Source organism: Aedes aegypti, chromosome 3 (genome assembly GCF_002204515.2).
Source record: "Aedes aegypti strain LVP_AGWG chromosome 3, AaegL5.0 Primary Assembly, whole genome shotgun sequence".
Classification (NCBI taxonomy): domain Eukaryota; kingdom Metazoa; phylum Arthropoda; class Insecta; order Diptera; family Culicidae; genus Aedes; species Aedes aegypti.
The window spans coordinates 202,093,804-202,112,521 of record NC_035109.1 but is presented as its reverse complement, the minus strand read 5'-3'; the positions used below and the strand labels follow the sequence as shown (position 1 = coordinate 202,112,521).

The following is an 18,718-nucleotide window of genomic DNA, read 5'->3' as shown; positions in this document are numbered from 1 at the left end:
GCTGAATGGAGATGAACGAAATTGTTCTTTAGTGTTGACGAATTTGTCAAATGTAATGTTGAGCAGTAAAATCCAATGATTTGAATGTTTTGTTGTAGTCTTGGAATTAGCAAATTTGCGTATTTAAAATAAGATCGTGGAATTCTTTGGATATATTTTCGATTGTTCGTTGTATGAGTTGTTGCAACTTGTAGCTGGCTTTTAAAGAGTTATTAGAAAGTTTCTAAAGGGGAAAGGACTGTCATGTCTACCTATCTCAAGTGATATTAATTATTCTGCCTTTTGGCTTGGTACCTTTTATCTGTTCGTACCTACGGTATTTTTGAGCTATAAGTACTGGCTGCAGTTGGCGCAGAAAAGGGACTTCCTGAACTGTGGACTGATTAACATATTATTTTATTCTTTATTTGCAGGATATAAAAACTATAACTTTTTACGTCATAAGTGACTATGTCGGGGAAGGGATTCGACCCCCCAGGTCCTCGGCGTGAGAGGCGAGTGTTCTAACCACTACACCAGGTCCGTCCCCACTGGTGTCAATTTTCACGTCTAGGTGAGTGATAATTCTTTCAACTCCATTTTGTCCTTTTTCAAGATCTTCCATATTCCTAGGCAAACTAAATATCTTGGTATGCAATAATTTCTTATAGGATTTCTTGTTATTTCTTCCTCCTTCATTATATGCGTTATGTGTTACTTTTTATTTGAATTATCATTAGGATGGGAATGAATCGTGACTTTCCATCTTATTAGATTTTCTTTCTTGCAATATTGAATACAATTATTGAGTGGTCAACGTTTATTTAAATTAAATATTTCTACTAAATTAAAAAGGTAAAATAGTTTTTTGTCCTATTAGTCTACGAACGGTCGAGAGGGTGATAATAAAACCATCGGATTTGTTTTGAAGTTTTCTTGAATCAGATTTTGATAAATATTTTTCCAACTGCCCTCTTAAAATACCACATTTGGTCCAGAAAGGGGGGGGGGGAGGGGTATAGTATAAATATATATAGTATAAATCAAATCAAACTAAAGACTGAATAAAGTTTGATATTTTGAATCGTGGAACAAATTATGGGAGCCTGCAGGGTTCAACACCTCGTGTTCCGTGAATATAAGAAAAAAGGCTTTTAATGAGGGTAGTCCGCCATCCCTCATTAATAGCCTTTTACTATATTTATGTTGTCAATTTCCATCAAGTACAAAAGCATGTTGCAGTGGTACTCAAAAGTGATAAAACTGGACACACTGCGTCTAATTAGACGACAACGTCACGGTTATTAATCAAACATGTTCACATAAACGCTCTTTCAATAATTTTATATGCCATAAGTAGATTTACCAACGCCTTAGTCACTAATAGTGACAATCATAGGCTCTAACAAAATGCCAAAGGTTTATTGGTCATTGTGCAAATTATGCAGATGCAAAAGGCTCAACTGAATCAAGATTCCTTGGATCTGTAGGTCACTCCAGTGATATTAATACCAAACCTAGTAAAACACATAAGCATAACTTTAATTACTGAAGCAGTGTCCAATTTGCAAAAAAAAAAATCATAGTTCATCACCTATGTAGGTATGATCCCCCAGATTGCTTCACTGTTTAATCTTCACCGACTCTCGACCCTTTAAATTGGCCTTGAAAGATGCGTCACCATACTTTACGTGTATGATTCTCATCCCCGTCTACCAGAGGATGGACGAGATTCGCCTCAGAAGCAGCACCACTTACCCTCCAGCATGCATTATACTAAAATGTCAGTAGTTTGTTTTGCGCACAGTCTCGCTCGCTGCTGGAATGGATTGATTGACTTGGGTTACGAAGGTAGAATGTTTTTTTTTTTGCCGGTGACATTTGTAGAGCGTGATAAAAGAATTATAAACCCACGACGAGGGTTGAGACTGCGATGCTCTTTTGACCACGCGGAATTTCATTTCAGGAGAATATGAATGATTGATCAAACAAGAAGTAACAATGGATATCGTCTGTAGAATACACGTTGTGGGTTGTGGAACAAAAAAAACTCTCGTCTATTTTTTATCATACAAATAATTTGTTGCCGTTCAGGTCCTAATATTAAATTTTGCTCAAACGGTCCCCTATAAAATCACAAACGTATTCAGAGAATACACGTTAGCAATTATGAAAAACAAAAATTGATTGAGATCATCCCCGTACCTTAGTGAACATGGAGCGAGATTGCTATTCAGGATACGGTGAATTCGATTCCTGATCTAGCACAGTAAATGCATACATAATAGGTACACACTTGAACAAACCTACACAAATTACTGAAAACGATTCGCACAAAAACATGCTCTTCTGGATCAACACATCATGCATGTAGTTTTAACACCTACATTCCCAAAAACTGCTCCTGAGCTGATTTTTCCTTCTCTTTCGCAATGCATAAGACACGTATAGCAGTTTCGCTATTCTAAGCATCTCTGTGTGTTGTAAAATTTGAGAAAATGAAGCAAAAATCAGCACAAAACCGATTTTTGAGGATGTATAAAATTGTGCACGTGGGGTGTTGGTCCAGAAGTGCCCGATGTTGTGTAATTTTGTTTGAGATATTAGGTGCAGAGCTACTTGAACACTTTTATGATTCACTTTGGCAGGGGGGTTTGTCTGAATTGCCGAATTGTCTGAAGCTTTAGCGCTTTAGTACGACGCATATTGTGGCCAAATATGAGCTCTGTAGCTTTCAAAAAACCCCACTGCCGAAGTTAATCAAAAGTGCCAAGAAAATGATCCGGCTCCTATCTGCCAATAATGTTGGATAAAAAGAAAACAAGAAATGCGCAGTACGTTCGTCGCCTTACGTAGAAATCAGCTCACTTGTTTTCTGTACCTAGTTTCTTACATGGATGAAATAAAACTCAAAAACCATGCGCCTCCTCCGTTCCGTTCCTCTGTAGAGGAGAGTGAAGGAGTGCGGTATAGTTAGCTCATTCAAGCTTAAAGCGAGAAATTACAACGGACATTTGACTAGGGTTACCATCCGTCCTGATTTAGCAGGACATGTCCTGACTTTCGAATTTATTTGAAGAGTCTTATCTGATTTTCAATATTTGGTGATATGTCCTGATTATTCTGATAAAATATTATTCTTAAAATAAACAACATTTCAATCCTAACTTTTGCCACTTTAGAATAACGTTAAAATATAATAAAAATGATTTGATACGTCATCATATTTCACATGTCCCTTTTTTTATTACAATGGTGAAGCACTTTTGAAATCTATCATTCATTTGCTTGCAAAATATCGCTTTGATTTATTTTGTTAATATATAACATGTATAAGTTCAAAACATATGGCAATGCTGACACTAAGTAGAATTTGTGTGGTTTTCAGATTAAAAATTATTTGGAATTTTTATCAATTGTTAATAGACGATAAAAGCATAGATAAATAAATTTGTCTGTTGAAGATGCATATCAAAAATATTGGTGTTAATGTTTTTGATAACAATATGCTGTTTAATCTTGTAAAGTTATATATTTTTTACTTCCAAATAGTGGGCTTTAACCATACACAGTTCGAACGAAACGTGTAAATTTCTGAGACATATAATGCACATAATTGGAGCGTGGAATATCATGGATATTTACATGATATGTCATGTAAACTTCAATTATATGTCATGTAATCTAGCAGGATTCTGAGTGATTACATGACATATAACACATTTTTACATGATTTCAAACTGAAATTTACATGACGTCATGTTTACATCGCATAAATGAAGTTTACATGACGTGTAATCTTCATTATTTTTAACTGTGTAACACCTATTTTATGGGCCCAGATAGCCGTAGCGGTAAACGCGCAGCTATTCAGCATGACCATGCTGAGGGTCGTGGTTTCGAATCCCGCTGGCCGAGGATCTTTTCGTAAAGGAAATTATCTCGATTCCCAGGGCATAGAGTATCTTCGTACCTGCCACACGATATCCACTTATCCGCGAGCGGGAATGGCGGCTTGTGGGTGCTGCTCGATGGTGGGTGGGATTCAAAATTTGACGTTTGTTCGAGGTCGTCAAAGCAAGTGCACCTACCGGAGACAGCAGTCTTCTCACCCAGAGGAGAAAAAAACGCATCTACCGGAGAGTAAATTTGGCAATTGTCAAGCCATGATAGTTTTGGAAAAAAAATGTAAATCTCAATGTGTAAATATATTTTAAAATGCATCCCGGAAACAGTGTCGTTCCACATATTCCCATCCTGTCCCAATTCTAAGCAAACAGAGCGTCTCCGGTGGTACAAACAAGCTAGGATCACCCATGAAAATGAATGGATATGCTACAAGAAGAGTGTTTTGTTTTACGAGAGGAGCTTGGTGAGAAAGTTGTTGTTCTGAAAGCTTGAATTCTTTTGAAATTGATGTTGGCTTGGTTGGGCGAATTACTGGTTATAAAAATAAACTTTCTTCGGACAGTGTGCTCACTCTAGCAGATGGTATTTCAACAACTTTTCTACGATGGGATTCGAATTGTTCAAGTTAAACTTTTATCAAAACGTACCGCTCTTTCACATTGATATTTTGCAAACATCAAACCCAGCGTGGACAAAATTTTCACTGGTAGGTGCCCTTGCTTTGACGACCTCCAACAAACGTCAAACTTTGAATCCCACCCACCACCAAGCAGCACCCACAAGACGCCATTCCCGCTCGCGGATAAGTGGATACACATGCAAAAATGGTCAATCGGCAAAGAATGCTCTCAGTTAATAACTGTGGAAGTGCTCATAAGAACAGTAATCTGAAATAGCAGACTTTGTCCCAGTTGGGACGTAATGCCAGAAAGAAGAAGAAGACCTATTTTATGGTTAGAACAATACACTAAAGTCTTTTTACACGGTTTTTTTGCACGTTTTATTTTTACACGGCTTTTTTTACACGCCTTTCGGAATTTACACGGTACTTTTTTTGCACGGAATTTGGAATTAACGCGGTTTTTTTACTTATTTATACGGATTTCGGAATTAACACGGCTTTTTTTTCTCATATACACGGATTTCAAAATTAACACGGTACTTTTTCTGCGGATTCCAGAATTAACACGGTTTATTTTTACACAAATTCCGGAATTAGCACGGTTTTTTTTTGCGCGGAATTTTTTTGCACGGCACGGGGGACCGTGTTAAAAAAGACCTTAGTGTATATTACAGTGATATTCCGTTTTTGGCATGCTCCATTTTTGGCACCCCCCGATTTTGGCAATAAAATGGATCAGCTTTTGGCAACATTTCTGAATATCATTGAAATTTGTAATTTTTCGTAAATGTCATATATCTTCTGTTTTAGTCATTTGAAAGGCAGGTAAGCTTCACGCCTACCGCATTTCAAAGCTCATTTTTCGTCGTTATTCCCTCTAATATAACGTACTGCTAGGGATATATTGTGCGCTTATTAAACTCGAAATGGTCATTCGTTCACACTGTTTTATGAAGCCATTTATCTCTTTAAGTATCTCAACTAGAGTTCCATTTTTGTCTCACACGTTCACACTTTATGACCAGCCCACCTGAGTCTGCCAATGGGTGATAATCAATAAAAACCATTCGTTCGCGCCCATTGCGGTAAATCTTTCGGGCACCAGTTCAGAACTCGCGTTTTTTTTTATCAAAAACACCTTTTTTCGCGAGCACTAACTACAATTTATTACGGTACGAGAAAAAAATATAACCTCCAAATTTGTTCATTCGGTCCTACAGAAGCTACTGTAAAAATTTAAGCGGAATCTAACTCAAAAAGAGAGCTAAACAAGCTTCAAGTTAGTATGGAGGCAAATTATATGGGCGAGACGGTTCTCATCACATTTTCGACCATATATGGCGCTGAAGTTGATAAATTTCTTTCATTATTCATGTGACGATAATCCTATTAATATAAAGAGACAACAAATCGGAAGTCCGTATAGAAACAAAAAAGGTATACCTTGGGAAACCAAAATTCGGGTTTCCCCTTGGGTGGAACGATGGTTTTTAAAAGACGATCCAATAGTATATACTACGGATATTCAGGCTGAAGTATACTGCTTTTCATATCAATATTTTTAATCAACATACGCCGCATGAAATAATCAAAATGTTCTTTACGGGATCCTGGTGACCCCTAACTAGGTATAGTAGTTTTCTAACTAAATCATGGGGATTCCTCACGGGATCCTATATTCCTAAAGTAGGCTTCTGAGAATTTCCAGAGCAGATTCTTAAGGATACTAAGCGGAAACTGAGTATTCCTATCGGGCATCAGATGTTTCTTGCGAGTTCCTGAGAATGTTTAATTAGTTATTGGGGATGCTACACAAATCCGGCGATTGCAAGTAAACGGTGAAGATTCCAAAGGTGTCCTGTGAATTGCTAGTAAAATACTATGGATTTCTAGAGGTATTTTGAGTATTTTTGGCAAAATTTTGAGGGTTTTGAAAAGGTTTCCAGCAAAATTTGGGGATTACTAACGGTAGTCTGGGAAGTCCAAAATAGACTTTGAAGAATTTCCATAGGAGAGTTCAAAATTTTCAAAAATTTCGCTGCGGAATCTTAAAATGTCCTCAAAGTTCCAAGCTGGCAGATGTCAATTCCTATTTGAATCGTTAGCAAAATCCTGAGAATTCTAATGAAGATCCTGTAGATTGCTAGCGAGCTATTTAAGTATCCTAGCAGGCTCTTGTGTATTTTTAACGAACACCTGAAGATTCTTTCGGGCTCTTGGGGTTTCATAGCGAGACTTGGTGAATTTCGGTTGATTCCATATAGCTGATTAATAACATAAAGCTTCGAAAACGCATTTAAAACTTATTTCAAATTTAGGTGATAAGAAGCTTATTGATGAATTTGTATACGAAATTAAGGGACACAGTTATGGATCATGAGGGCCTCATGTGGCTTGAAGGCTGCATGTTGAGCACTACTATACCATTTTGTAAAAATTTCTTTTGGGATTTAACATCCATATTTCAATGGAAAATCCTATTGAAGGCCTAGTTAATATTCTGTGAATTTTTGTGTACAGCAATTGAGTTCAGCTCTTTATTTTCATCCTTTTGACTGCAGGCATCTCACAGCCTTACTGTGCAAGAAACATATTTTTGAAGCGCGATTTCCACACGCGCGATTATAACACAGTCTTAACATTTGGAGCAAAGCCCTACCCTACGGAAATCAGTTTAGAAATGGACTGTTCCGAAGTCTGGCCATTATTTGGTTCCATAAAGATGATGTAACAACATCCTGATTATAGTTTTGAGAGTAATAAAACATGGTTTCGATTTTGGCGCGGTTTCGTTTTTGGCAACTGAAAATTTCGGCTTTGTTGCCAAAAACGGAATCCCACTGTAATATATCTGTGTTGCATTAGGGCGATTAAAAATTTAAAAAAAAATTTGAAAATCCAATTTTCCACATCTTTCTTATCATTCATAAAAATAATGTTCTGTAAAATGTTCAGCTTTTTTGGTGGTGATTGAAAGGTGGCCCAAAGACAATTACTACAGGTTGGACTCGATTATCCGGAGTATCGAATCACTAAAGGGAAAAATGAAATCTGCGATATTAAATATGATCGTTTAAGTAACGTGCAATTTATTTTGCAAAAACTTGCGATAGACCACTTTTACCATGTTTGCAGCTCAACGCAACGGAACGCAATTCCTGTGAAATAATGACAACCCTGTGCTACGCTAATACGCGCATTGCAATCGTAGTAGCCATGAATAGCATATGGTGTGATTGTGCTAAGATATGAACAAGTAAATTTTAATTTTTCTATATTGCGCCTTTAGTATTACATTTCCATAATATTAGTATGGATCGTCATACATCCTCAGATCCCCTTTTTTCAATAATGCTTTATATTTTATGGACATTCTCCAACAATTATCTTGTGAATTATATAAATAGTGGTAAGATTACATCATGCCATAAATGCTATCAAGATTCAGAAAACGTGAACTAGGCTTCTCCTTATGTTTTATCAAAGATGCGGTATTGGTATTTGTGGAATTTTGGAAGAACTTCTCTTCTGAGATCCTTAAAAGTCAGAATACTATAAAGTAAACTTGGAATTCTGGCACAAATAATCTCGGCTTATCAAGGTGGTCGAACAAAAATACCGCACCACTATGGGGTGGACAAGTTGTGGTTGTGTGTTGTGGTTGAATTCCTCGTAATACTGGATTTTTACTAGGATACCTGGACATTAATGATGCCATGTAAACTTGGAACTACAGAAGCGTTTCAAATGTATGCCGTTTCAGAAAAATTTCGTCATTGCATTGACCCAATGGTGGCTGTAGCAAAATTCGCATAATCTACGATTAATATTGCGTCACTCTGAGCCACGGCTAACTTCAATGTCTTCCATAAACATGCTAATAAAAAAAAACGAAGAAGAGTCTTATGATCTGTTGATAAAACACATTTTTAATAAAAAAAAAAAAACTTTTATTAAGATGAATTAGGTTTCAAGTACACAAATATCTTCTTCTTTCTGGTATTACGTCCCCACTGGGACAGAGCCTGCTTCTCAGCTTAGTGTTCTTATGAGCACTTCCACAGTTATTAACTGAGAGCTTACTGTGCCAATGACCATTTTTGCATTCGTATATCGTGTGGCAAGTACGAAGATACTCTATGCCCTGGGAAGTCGAGAAAATTTCCAACCCGAAAAGATCCTTGACCGGTGGGATTCGAACCCACGACCCTCAGCTTGGTCTTGCTGAATAGCTGCGCGTTTACCGCTACGGCTATCTGGGCCTCCTAAGTACACAAATATACTCATTTCTATAGACAAACATATTTACTGATTAGTAGTATTATATCGGTTTGGCATTATATTTGACAACCAATATGACCGATATGAATAATAAAATATTGTTATCGATAAATATTGTTATCGACTTTTGTTTCACTGGCCCTCATCTAATCAAGTGAAGGAGGAATATGAAAAAAATACATAAATTGAGAAAAACAGCTTCAATCTCCTCGATTACTAAATTTCCAAAAAACTAGATTTTCTTATTTTTTTTAATGCTTTCAAACAAATTTACAAATTTGACCCAAAGCTTTTGAAGAGAGGAGACAAACAGTCAAATTCTTATTTGCTTCTTTGCCTTCCTTAGCCTAGTGGTTAGAGTATGCGGCAACAAAGCAAAGCCATGCTTTTTTCGATTCCCGGTCGGTCAAGGATCTTTTCGTAATGGAAATTTCCTTGACTTTTCTGGGCATAAGGTATCATCGTACTTGTCGCACGACATACGAATGCGAAAATGGAAACTTTGGCAAAGAAAGCTCTAAGTTAATAAGCTGAGAAGCAGGCTTTGTCCCAGTGAGGAATAGACCTGTAGCTCCATATTGTGCTCGTGTTGAAAGATTTCTGAGAGTGGCATTAGATACACCAATCTCTCGCATCTTAAGACAATTTTTAATAACTATTGGAACATTTATGCATTTTTGAAGAATTTTGTAAGCCATAAATAAATATTAAAAAGAAATATTCTCCAGAAAGTTCTATAAGTTTGTCATGTTCTTACAATGTTATTAAATGTAAAAATAATATTTTATTTTGTAAAAACACCAAATTTTATTGTTGAACAAAATCTTTAAATAAAATTACCAGGAAAAAACAGGTTATCTAAAAATAAAATTTGAAAAATCCAAAACTATGCACCCGGTTCTGGTTTCGTACAGTGCAAATAAAGTTTTCAGTTTAAAATTTCAAGAACCGTGCAAAAAAAAGGTCTTGGCAAAAAATATGTATGGAAACTTTTTTTGCATTGCCGTATAAAAAAAACATCCGTGCAAAAACAGAATCGGGTGTATTTTACTATATATTAAATGAGAAAATATGTCCAACACAAAAATACGTATTTTAGTAAAGAAATCATACACTTGTACGTAGTGAATTATTTAAAATGGAAACAACACTCAAAAATTTAAGGACAATTGAAGTTTAAGACACTGACATATCCTGTGCTTTTTTGTTAATTATATATCACATTTCGATGATAACAATTGAATCCTATGGGGATTTGTTATTTCACATTTCACCGTGTACTTACCCAATCAAGTTACAGCTTCACGAAATGTCAGCTATTGCATATGCTCCTTCAATCCAGGATTCGTTGAATGTAGTTCGTTACTGCTGTTTACGTTTGAACGCCTGTGTTTCTGCTGAGGTACTCGTGTTTTTGTTCGTTTTTAATTTGTTGATCGTTGCTTATTCTATTTGTTTTCGATGAGTAGTCACTGTTTGTTTCCTAGGTATTTTCACTGATTTTGATTTTCCTTTATTTCTTGGATGAGTCGATCACTTGCACTTTTTTCAATTTTTATCTTTGAGACTTTTGCTTTCAGATTTTCACTTCTTAATTCACTCAAATCACTTTCAGATCCCGAATCCAAATAAGCTTTTTTTTCTTCAATTAATCACTTTGCCGAGAAGAAAATAGTGTATTATTTTCGAAAGCACCGAAAATATCCTTTTCTCCACTGAAGCGTTAAACTGTTAAGAGCTGAACAACAAATCACGAGTACGGCCAAGCGGCAAATAGACAATCTTGAACGCCCTCGCGTAAAGATGTAGCAGAAATGAAGAGACGAACGTCTTTACACTGTCGCAACCAGCATCAGAATGTTTCGTTTGAAAAATTACATTCGATAGTTGTTTCAAAACAACGAACCCGTGCACCGTAAACTATAAATTTTTAGCCAAACAAATTATGCTTCACGTACATCTCACCGAAGTCAGTCTCTCGCTCTCAGTTTAGTGGTAGGTCTATTCATTCATTTACTTACTACTCCATTCATTCACCTTCCACGCGGGTCTCTATGGTTACTTCTAGGTATTGTTGTTTGTGGGATGTGTTGCAAACGAACGCGCGCGCAGACGACCACGAGAGAGGGAGAGAGAGAGAACGTCCGAGATGCATCCGAGGGTTCCAAAGATAATGCGCCTCGAGAAGCTTTTCGCGCTGCCGAAGAAAATCCGCACGCACAGTGGGACAAAAGTGTTAAACACGATGGAAATAAACATTTTGAAAGGATGTGATTTTGACATAGCCTTGGATAATCCGAAACATCTTCGGTGTCTGGAGGTCAATATGCACGGCCAAGTATATTAAACTAGACCAAATTTTCCACCGTCGAATGCTTTCGGATGCACACAATTTCATCAATTTCTCAAAAAGTTATTAGCATTTGAATTTGGGCAAAATTTTGCCTATCCCCTTATAGTGGCAAATTGCACTGGCAATAAAAGATTGCATAGATTTTTGTCCAACATTATTGATAAGTTCATTCGTTGTTTGTTCCAGTATTCTAGCTTTGGAGGATATTCTATGTATTGAAGTAATCTTTTATTCTGCAATCTAAGGTTTCTTATAAGACAATATACACCGTCTTCAGCCAAAGGCTGCACAGATTGAACAATCACGAACATTAGGCAACGGACAACGCGGAAACCCAGTACCCCAGTGATGAATTTTTCGTTTTGACGAAAAGCTTTCACCGACTAGAGCGGGAATCGAACCCACGTGATACTCACAATACGCCCAAACGACTGACGCCGCACGGCCACGAAGCCCACATCTAAGGTTTCTACTCTTTATGAAGTTGAATTATAGTTAATTGATATCAGCAAAAACGATTTTATGTAAATGCCAGCTCAGATAAAAATGAAGTTTAAATACATTGGTTACTGGAACTACATTTCGGTTCCGAACTGATCTGAAGTTCACAGCTAAAAATATGTTGTAAATTTAAGTTTATTTTCATGCACATATTTGGAGCATCAAAATAAACTGAAATGTCAACTATAAATAGCTTATTGTTCAATCAAATGCACTTTAAATTCACACGATCATGTAACATTCAAGTATATTTGATTGAAAACTAAATGAAATGCTGTAAAAATAGATGAATTTGGTTTATTTTTAATCTAAACCTCAGTTTACACTACATTGGAATTTAAATATTTTTATCTGTGTTCGCCCAGTCTGAATTTTATCCTAAGATTACGCTACTGATGGAATATAAAATTTCAATAATATTGACTTTTTTGCGCAAATATTGAATTTGATATTTCAAAGTAAACTATATACTTTAAAAGCATTATAACGATTTAGCGTTTTGGAAAGTCTTTGCAGTATATCTGCAGGGAAAAAAGATCTGAAGAAACTGAAACTGAGAAAAGAAAATGTGTTTCCGGTCAAGATTTGTAAAATCGAAGCCTTCGCGAGATAAAGAAGTGCTATTAGACAACACTATCATCCTAATTTGGTAAAACAAATTTAAGATTTTATTAACATTTTGTTAACAACATATTACATTTCATTTGCCGTAGCAGTTCAAATTTTTTACAGGTGAGTTGATTTCACCTGCTTATAAGAGAAAAAAACGCTTTAAATTTACTTAACCTAACTTAACCTAAACATACAACGCATTAATCGTGGCAATAGACGATTGTAACGATTTTTGCCTGAGATTATTAATTATTTTATTTGACATTTGTTCCAATGTTTCAACATTGGATATTCTATGTAACTCATTGGTACTACATATACCAGGGAGGAAGCTTCAGAATCATTTTCAAAATTTTATTTTGAATTCTCTGCAGAGCTTTCTTCTTGGTATTACAACAGCTAGTCCATATTGGTACAGCATACAACATGGCTGGCCTGAAAATTTGTTTGAATATCAAAAGCTTGTTCTTAAGACAAAGTTTTGATTTTCTATTAATAAGGGGATAGAGACATTTTACATATTTGTTACATTTGGCTTTAATGCCTCTCTGCTCGTGACAACATGTCTACTTGAAGGTTTCAAATAAAAAGCTTTTGGTTTATGTGGGAATATTTTTCGTTGAGTTTTGGAAGCATTAGAAGAAATCTTCAATATTTGCAAGTATGAAGAAAAATTATCCAAACTTTTTTGCAATCGACTACAGATGACACGCAGGCTTCGTCCTTTGGCGGAGAGGCCTGTGTCATCCGCAAAAAATGACCTGAGGTAACTCAGGTAAGTCAGATGTGAAAATATTGTATAATATTGGTCCCAAAATGCTGCCTTGGGGACCACCAGCTCTTACTGGAAGTCTTTCAGATCTGGAGTTCAGGTAATTAACCTGAAGTGTACGATTTGACAGATAACTTTGAATTACTCTAACAATGTATGTTGGAAAATTAAAGTTTTTTTTAATTTTACAATCAAACCTTCATGCCCAACACTGTCGAATGCTTTTTCTATGTCTAGAAGAGCAAGACCAGTAGAATAGCCTACAGATTTGTTAGAACGGATCAAATTTTTTACAGTTCAAGTTGAGTTTATTTTGCATTTCGCTGTGGTGAAAAAGGGTAGCTTCGGCAGCTACAATGGAAGATGAACTACCCATGGAGACATGATTTTGCGTTTTAATGTCGAAATTGTGACTTCAATCGAGGATCCATTACCAACTGGTGAGTTTGTTCCATGCTTGTGATATTCATAAATTTGTATCGTGGCAATGTTTCATTTATTCGATATTAAAAAAAAAAAACTATGGATGGGTCGTCACAATAAGTGTCAGCATAAGCCCTTATTCCTGTTTTATAAAAAAATGAGATAGCGAAATTTGGGGCAAGTGTGCCATAGGGGCAAGTGTGCCACCCCTTATTTTTATAAAAACTACAAAATATATTTTTTCTTTGAGCTTAACTATATGTTCCCTAATAGTTCATAAAACGATGATTAAAATTTGACGAAAATTGCTCTATTTTTCAAGTATTTACATCAATTTTTGTATGAACAATAAGATTTCAGTGAATTTTTATAAGATTTCGTTGTTTCTTAATAGCATGGTGAGAGGTAAAATGATAACAGATTTTTCAAACGTACTGTACATCGTGAAGCTATACAAAAGTGTAAGTTATTGTGACATTTGGACGAAAACAATATTTAGTTTCATATACGAAATCCATTTTGGTTGAAATCTATACTTTTTGGGGCAAGTGTGCCACCTATTTGGTAAACACAAACGGTTGGAGTGAAATTCATAAAAATGTAAACAGCTTCCACAAAATCATAATAATGAACCAAAATGAGGCACCAGTAGTAGTTTCTGCAGTGTAGAAGGGGAATAGCGAACATTTTTGCTCCCAAAGTGATTTTTTCTCCAAATATTCGATAATATCATGGTTTTAGGCGTTTTAAGAACTGTTTTACTTATATTCATCAATATTTTACCGTTATTTAGTGCTGATCTAGGGTAATATTATACAGATCCTCCGTAATAAAAGGGTAATTCATATATCGTATTGAATGAAGACAAAAATAATTATTAGAGTTATTCGAATTGACTAGTAGAGAGTTCCGCATGTAATGACCCTTGTTATAAAGCATCCCCTCATCACGGTAAACTTAAAAATATTTTTTAAATTATCAATAAGTCTCTGTTTTGTAAGTAATATCAATATAAAATAAAGAAATTTTTATTACAAGTAGAATTACATGCGATGTTCATTCGGTGGCCGTCTTGCCCCATATGGGTGGCACACTTGCCCCATAGTGTTGAAAATTAGGTAATTTTGGATGATTTTTGAAATGCTCCAAAACTAATACTTTTTTCAATTATTTTCATTTTAAATGGCAAAGTGTTTATGAAAAGATGCTAAACTAACATCGTGAGGCTAAATTGGTGGGATTTTTAAGCTTTAGACAAACTTAGAGAACAATTTGCTTAAGGTGGCACACTTGCCCCAAATCCCGCTACATGTACCTATTCTTTTATTTTTTCGCCATTGCTAAATATAACCTTTAAATAGTTCGACATTAAAATTGTCAACGCACTGATAGATAACTTTTTCAAATTAAGGCTACATGAATCGCATCACTTATCAAGGTGAATCCTGATCATGTAGCTTTTGAACCTTACCACTAACAAAACACCTTCCTGTGTAAACCAGTGGAGATGCAGAGGTGATCTCGGTCTTTAATAGCAATAACACACTAACATTCCTTCCCTTCCCCCGATTACCGTGAGGACGTGGCCGGTGCCGTTATTGACATCACTACGTTTGGAGTTCTCGAAATTGTGCATTGAAGATGTATGCTGGATATTTCCTGTACAATTTTTACTATTCCGGTCAATCACTGAGTAGCAACTACGAATTGTAGGTCATCAATGCTTATTATAACGATTTTCGATCTAGCATGCCTCAACCCTTTTACCCACTGTTCAGTGGCCAAAAGAGAAAGAAACACGAGAGGACCTACAAGATTCGCGCGCTCCAAGTACAATATTCGTGGCGAGACGATGGTCGATGATGCTGCAACTAATAGTAACCATCACCACACGCCCGAAGCTGAAGCTTCAGCGCAACGATGGGTCATGCCAGCAAAGGCAGAGATGTGAATCTCATGGGAAGCAGCCGAAAGAAACCCTGCATGTGGCGCGCAGTTGCACTGAGTTTGCTGCTCACGGCTCGCTGATGCGCAGTGGCGCGACTTTCAAAAATGCTAACTATTTGACATGACATGATTTTTGAAAGCAATTTGATGGAAATGGTCGCTGAAAGAAAGAATCGATATTTCCGGTACATTGAACAGAATTTGTTTAAATATCCTAAAATAGCATTTTTCTTCAAATTATTAAATGAAACCTTACCAACATCAAAATAAATATGTGATTAATTGCGTGCCAATTCAAAGTTGAATATCGTGAGCAAACTTTGTGTGGTTTCCCAATAATAAGTACGATGATTGAATGGTCTGATTCGCATTGTAACAAAAATAAATACATCCATTATTATGGAACATTTGCAACACATTGCGAGGTAAACGATCATTTAAGAGCGTTTCATAGATATCTTACACTAGCTTTGAAAAATTGTCAAATTTTTGGAGAAGCTCTGAGTTAAAAAATTGCTGACATTCTCAAATAGTAAACATGGCGATTCAATACATTTTCAAAACATACAAAAATATGGTATGTTCTTTCCAATGAAACCGTTTGAGACAGAATTGGTCATGATCTAGCTTAGCTTAGCTTAGCTTAGACTGACTACACATATCAATGGTTGCTATTCCGTGATTGACCGAAGTCAGTGAAAATGCACAAAGAATCAACTAGAAGTTCGGCTGGGATTGGCCATAATCTTCTTCAGTGTGCATAATTCAGTGCCTCTATTTATACATGGTCAATAACGGCGCCGGCCACGTCCTTGCAGTCAGGTGGGATTGGGGGAAGGAATGTTAGTGTGTAACCTTTGCTATTTGGAGACCGTGTTTGCCTCTGCATCTCCACAAAGGTTACTGGGAGGGATGTTTGTTAATGGGAAGGATCGTTGGGTCACAGGATTCACTTTGATTAGCGATTAGACCATGATACATAATTATTTGTGAGATATAAACATGCTTATATGTAAATATAATATTTTCATTTGATATGAACAATATCTATGTAGAGAAAAATTATGCCGACACTTGAGGTGACGAACCTTTCAAAGTTTGTTGAATAAAGTGAACCTTTCGGAAGTCTACACTTGAAGTGTCGAACCATTCAAAGTTTTATTTTTAATTACAAAAATAAAGGTAAAAATAAGAAGGTGTATTGAATAAAAAAAAATTAGACATAAATAATTTATGAATCAGAGTTTATGTCGACACTCACAGTGACGAACCATTCATATTTTTTGAAACATCTAAATATGATCTACATCTACGATTAACGGTACAGTCATACATATTTTATAGATTAGGAACAGTAGTATGAAACGAGCTCACCAATTGATCCGTCATCATTGAGCAGCAACAATCCTCTTTCAGCTTCAGTCGTTTGCTCGGCTATATAAAAGCACTCAGAGAAAATAGGCGCGCGACCCGTGAGGGAAAACAACTGACGACTACTCGGGCTTTCTTGAAGCACTGCCCAGGAGCAAGCGTCAATGTCGGAAGATCAAACACAACTGAGCGATCGCGGTTTTTTTTTTCACTTTCACTCGACCGACGCGCGACATGTTTGATCCTGCCCTCATCGCCGGCCCCGCAGGAGCAAGCGTCAAGGTCGAAGGATCAAACACAACTAACGGATCACGCCACTTTTTCACTCTCACTCGACCGACGCGCGACATGTTTGATCCTGCCCTCATCGCCGGCCCCGCAGGAGCAAGCGTCAAGGTCGGAAGATCAAACACAACTACTGAGACAGAATTGGTCATGATCTAGTACAGAAACTGCAATTTTGAAAGAACAACATTCACGAAATTTGTAAAACTCAAAAGGGTCAATTTCAGCTGACATATCACAGGTCACATAGTGAGAAAAATCGAAATATACACCGATCTACCCGAAGCTTTGAGAAATTGTTATTCAATACTAAAGAAACCAAGAAAAATATATGTAAAGGAATTTGCTAACTTCATTTTTTTATTTTTTTTTTCCTGCCATGCGCCACTGTGTGGCGGTTACAACCGAAGGAAATGAAGGTGGAGGCAGCAAAAAAAAAACGCGATGAATACCACATAGAAAAGAATCACCACACTTATCGTTGCTCTTGCGAATAGCTGAATGCATAGTTACAAATAGTGCTGAAGCGAAGCGACCGATCGAGCGTGATGGAGGGAGCCTCCGCGAGGTCGTCCGACCAGTCAATGACGCGTAGTTCGTTTTCCTCTTTCGAAAACTTGGGAAATGTCAATTCAACGGCAAAGTTCGAGCGATGGAAACTGTTTGATCTTGGAAATGATCCGCCTTCGTTTCTTCGAGACTGAGTTGGGCATTCAAAAAAAAAAAAAAAAGCATATACCTTGCCATAGTTGTACATTATTTCTTTTAACTTTTGCGGTTTGAACATAATTTTACAATACTCCTACAATTTTTCATTTTTCTAAGTGGGCACAGAAAAATCAATAGAGAACACAAACACAATAGAGAAATGTGAAATAAGAAAACGTAGAACTTATAATACATTTTACTATTAATTAATACAAAATTTATTCAAGTTGTAGCAATATAATGTTACTTTTATTCTATCAATAATTTACAACACCTAGAGTAAGGTGGGGCAAAAGTTCGACCTTAGTGGTATAATCAAAGTTTCCAGGAAAACAATAGCAGTTAAAACAAAACAAATACCATACAGTGAACCTTCAACATATTGGCTTTAATTTTGCTGAACAAACTTGTGTCAAAATATTTACCCATTTTTAGTTATAACAGTTTCAAAATTGATTGTCTTATTCGAATTTTTGCCCCACCGGTGGGGCAAGAGTTCGAATCTAGTATGGGGCAAAAGTTCGCTGGGTAAAACACAAAATATCGATCCTTTTATGACAGGCATCAGGTATCAGGTATCAGAAGGCCGGCTCCAAAAGCACGTTCCCCGCCAGTTGGGAGATTTGTGCCATCGCCATATTTGAGCCTATTTCATCATCTACCCGATGGGAGAGGAAAGGGAAGGGAAAGATGGGAGGAAATAGGAGGGGGGTCCCTTGAAGAGGGAAGATCGCATAAGCGAAATGAGAGCATGTAGCTCCATACCACAATGGGTTCGAACAGCGCCCTAAAAAGGGCACTGCAAAACGCATGAGCGTAGAGAGCCTATAGTTCATTACCACAGCGGGTTAAGAATAACAGAATGTCCTGAAGATTCAAGCTTCTGAATTCAGTTTCACTTAATAAGTGTTTACCAAGTAATTGGAATCGCATTTGCGCAAAAACTGGACAGTTA

General features: G+C 36.6%; 1 protein-coding gene across 2 annotated transcripts in view; it reads right to left on the bottom strand.

Moving 5' to 3' along the window:
* The window catches only part of LOC110678333 (mucin-5AC), a 161,405-nt gene extending 150,755 nt beyond the window's left edge, over positions 1-10,650 (bottom strand). The window contains exon 1 of one of the 2 annotated variants that reach the window (XM_021851072.1): positions 10,077-10,650. The gene's annotated coding sequence lies outside the window, so the exon portion shown is untranslated. The remainder of the gene's footprint in view (positions 1-10,076) is intronic. The other variant, XM_021851071.1, reaches the window with a different exon arrangement.
* Between the last annotated feature and the right edge of the window lie 8,068 nt (positions 10,651-18,718).